This window comes from Heloderma suspectum, chromosome 5 (genome assembly GCF_057233095.1).
Source record: "Heloderma suspectum isolate Gila_16-S chromosome 5, 16-S_ref, whole genome shotgun sequence".
In the NCBI taxonomy this organism is placed as follows: domain Eukaryota; kingdom Metazoa; phylum Chordata; class Lepidosauria; order Squamata; family Helodermatidae; genus Heloderma; species Heloderma suspectum.
In genome coordinates this window covers 53,389,729-53,394,061 of record NC_139462.1, presented here as the reverse complement: position 1 = coordinate 53,394,061, position 4,333 = coordinate 53,389,729, and the positions used below count along the sequence as shown (strand labels likewise).

At 45.3% G+C, this 4,333-nt stretch overlaps 1 non-coding gene across 1 annotated transcript; it reads right to left on the bottom strand.

The window, feature by feature from the left end:
• Positions 1-413: 413 nt before the first annotated feature.
• On the bottom strand, positions 414-577 carry LOC146343892 (U1 spliceosomal RNA). Its single transcript, XR_014792768.1, has one exon. It is a non-coding gene; the product is annotated as a U1 spliceosomal RNA (small nuclear RNA).
• Positions 578-4,333: the final 3,756 nt, after the last annotated feature.

The following is a 4,333-nucleotide window of genomic DNA, read 5'->3' as shown; positions in this document are numbered from 1 at the left end:
TTGCATCATCCAGTCCAGTACATCCAGAGGGCACCAGGTTGGGAAAAGCTGATTTAAAGAATATGGGGTTGTTTTCAAAGGTTATCTGAACAGCCTTTCAATCTTTCCTCACCTCTCCTTTCCAATAAATTCCCGCCCCCCCCAGCCACACCAGAGGGTCAGGGGACCCTCCTGAACAATATGGGAAATGTTGTGGAAAGCTGGGGGAATATCCCAAACTGGGGAAGAGGAATCCTGCATGAGCTCATGGATACCAGCAATTATATTGAAGGGGGGGGGATCGAGCCACTGATTTATACAGCTATTTGTGTGTGTGTTTTATTTACTACATTCATCTACATCCTTTCCTATAAAGCAGTACCAGGATATTTGCAAAAGTAAAAACATAGCACAGTATTATTATTATTATTATTATTGGGAAAGAGGAAACACAGTCCCCCGCTACCACAACTTACGCAGTCCAGTTTCCCGCATTTGGGGAAATCACAGGGGTCAGCACACCCGGAGTGCAATGGATGAGCCACACCCTGGGAAAACCACCTTCATGACCATGGTGTCTCCTCTGCCAGGCAGGTATAACATTGTTGTTCAGTCGTTAAGTCATGTCTGACTCTTCATGACCCCATGGACCATAGCACGCCAGGCCTTCCTGTCCTGCGCTCTCTCCCGGAGTGTGCTCAAGTCCATATTCATTGCATTGGAGATGCTATCTAGCCATCTCATCCACCGCCGTCCCCTTCTCTTTTTGCCATCAGTCTTTCCCAGCATCAGGGTCTTTTCCAGGGAGTTTTGTTTTCTCTTCATATTAGGTGGCTAAAATATTTGAGCTTCAGCTTCAGTATCTGTCCTTCCAATGAGCACTCAGGGTTGATTTCCTTTAGGATTGACTGATTTGACCTCCTTGCAGTCTAGGGGACTCGTAAGAGTCTTCTCCAGCACCACAGTTCGAAAGCATCGATTCTTTGGCGCTCAGCCTTCCTTATAGTCCAGCTCTCACAGCCATACGTTGCTACTGGGAAACCATAGCTTTGATAATACGAACCTTTGTCGGCAAGGTGATGTCTCTGCTTCTTACTATGCCATCTAGGTTTGCCATGGCTTTCCTCCCAAGGAACAAGTGTCTTTTAATTTCATGGCTACAGTCACCATCTGCAGTGATCTTGGAGCCCAAGAAAATAAAATCTGTCACTGCTTCCATTTCTTCCCCATCTGTATGCCAGGAAGTGATGGGGCCAGATGCCATGATCTTCATTTTTTTAATGTTGAGTTTCAAACCAGCTTTTGCACTCTCCACTTTCACCCTCAACAAGAGGCTCTTGAGATCCTCTTTGCTTTCTGCCATTAGGGTGGTATCGTCTGCGTATCTGAGGTTGTTAATAATTCTCCTGGCAATCTTAATTCCGACCTGGGATTCATCCAACCCGGCGTTTCTCATGATGTACTTCGCATATAAATTAAATAAGCGAGGCGACAATATACAGCCTTGTTGTACTCCTTTCCCAATTTGGAACCAATCGGTTGTTCCATGTCCGGTTCTTACTGTTGCTTCTTGTCCCTCGTACTCTTGTCCCTCATCCCATCTCTTTAAGAATTTGCCAGAGTTTGTTGTGATCCACACAATCAAAGGCTTTAGCGTAGTCAATGAAGCAGAAATAGACTTTTTCTGGAATTCTCTTGCTTTTTCCATGACCCAGCGAATGTTGGCGATTTGATCTCTAGTTCCTCTGCCTCTTCGAAACCCAGCTTGTACTTATGGTAGTTCTCGGTTCACATACTGCTGAAGCCTAGCTTGTAGGATTTTGAGCATCACCTGTCTGGCATGTGAAATGAGCACAACTGTACGGTAGTTTGGACACTCTTTGACATTGCCCTTCTTTGGAATTGGATGTAAACTGACCTTTTCCAGTCTTGCGGCAATTGTTGGCTGTTCCAAATTGGTTGGCATATTGAGTGCAGCACTTTCACAGCATCATCTTTTAGAATCTTAAATAGCTCAGCTGGAATACTGTCATCTCCGCTAGCTTTGTTGTTAGTAATGCTTCCTAAGGCCTACTTGACTTCACTCTCTAGGATGACCGGCTCAAGTTCAGTGACCGCACTATCATGGCTATCAGGGACATTCAGATATTTCCTGTATAGTTCATCTGTGCATTCTTTCCACCTCTTCTTAATCTCATCTGCTTCTGTTAGGTCCCTGCCTTCTTTGTCCTTTATCATGCCCATCTTTGCACAAAACTTTCCCTTGAGATCTCCGATTTTCTTGAAGAGATCTCTAGTTAGGGGTGTACGAAAGTGACTTACCTGTTCGCCGATTATGTTTATGGTGTGGGGGGGAGGCGTTACGTTTCTCCCCCCGGAATCCTCAAACGGCTGGCTGTGCTCCGCGGCAGCTCCGCGGAGCAGCCAGCCAGGCCAGCCAGGCCAGCCAGGCCAGAGCCGGCCGCAGCCAGATTTCCAGCCACGGAGGACTCTGGGTAAACAAAAAACAAAACAAACAAACCATGTACGCAAATGGCGGCGGCTACAGCCACTGCCATTTGTGTTCCTTCTTTTTGGCCATCTTAATCTATGTAAATATTTACGTAGCCTATCACGTCTTTTTTTTTTTTTAAACCTAGCCATGATACACTACATAAATCTTTACGTAGCCTATCACGTCTTTTTTTCTTTTTCTTTTTACACAAGCTTGGAAATGGTGGTGGCAGCAGCCGGTCGGAAGAGCAGCTGCCGCTGCCGCCACCAGAGCTGCTGCCGCCCGGAAGATCTGCCACAGGTAAGTCTCATCCTGGGGGGGATCCGCGGGGGGGCGGGAGGGTGGCAGGCCGTTCCGCCACGGAGTTTGGTGGGCCGAATGCACTGGCATTCAGCCTCACTGAGATCCGTGGCAGAATTCTCTGACATCCCTATCTCTAGTCTTTCCAATTCTATTGTTTTCCTCAATTTCTTTGCATTGTTCATTTAAGAAGGCCTTCTTGTCTCTCCTTGCTATTCGCTGGAACTCTGCATTCAGTTGGGTATATCTTCCCTTTTCTTCCTTGCTTTTTGCTTCCCTTCTTTCCTCAGCTATTTGTAAAGCCTCATCTTGCATGTCTTTTTCTTTGGGGTGGATTTAGTTGCTGCCTCCTGAACAATGTTACGGACCTCCATCCATAGTTCCTCAGGCACTCTGTCTGTCAGGTCTAATCCCTTAAATCTATTCGCATTCAGAAGGGATACGATTTAGGTCATACCTGAATGGTTTAGTGGTTTTCCCTACATTCTTCGATTTAAGCCGAAATTTTGCAATAAGAATCTCATGATCTGAGCCACAGTCAGCTCCAGGTCTTGTTTTGACTGACTTTATAGAGCTTCTCCATCTTTGGCTGCAAAGGACATAATCAATCTGATTTCGATATTGACCATCTGGTGAAGTCCATGGGTAGAGTTGCCTCTTGTGCTGTTGGAGAAAAGAGTGTTTGCTATGACCAGCGTGTTCTCTTGGCAAAACTCTATTAGCCTTTGTCCTGCTTCATTTTGTACACCAAGGCCATGCTTGCCTGTTACCCAGTGATTTCTTGACTTCCTACTTTAACATTCCAATCCAATCCCCTATGATGAAATGGACATCTTTTTTTGGTGTTATTTCTAGAAGGTGTTGTAGGTCTTCATAGAACCGATTAACCTCAGCTTCTTCAGCCTCAGTGGTTTGGGGCACAGACTTGAATTACTGTGATGTTGAATGGTTTGCCTTGGATTCGTACTGAGATCATTCTATCGTTTGTGAGATTGTACACCAGTACTGCTTTTCCCACCCTTTTATTGACTATGAGTGCTACTCCATTTCTTCTAAGGGATTCTTGCCTTTCTTTTCATTCTTTTCACCACCAGACACATCCACAGCTGAGTGTCCTTTCGGCTTTGGCCCAGCCGCTTCACTCTTTCTGGCGCTACTTGGAAATACCCTCTGTGCTTCCCCAGTAGTATATTGGACACCTTCTGACCTGAGGGGCTTATCTTCCGACATCATCTCTTTTAGCCTTGTGATACGTTCCATGGGGTTTTCTTGGCAAGAATACTGGAGTGGGTTGCCATTTCCTTCTCCAGTGGACCTCATTTTGTCAGTACTCTCCACCATGATCTGTCTGTCTTGGATGGCCCTGCATGGCATAGCTTATGACTTCACTGAGTTACGCAAGCCCCTTCGCCACAACAAGGCAGTGATCCATGAAGGGGAGGTATAACATAGCACAATTTAAATTACAACAACAACAAAAAATAGCTCTAATACCTGCTGTATTATTTAATTTAAAATTAATAGGGGTAAAGTACAATGATTCATTTTTAAACATAGGTT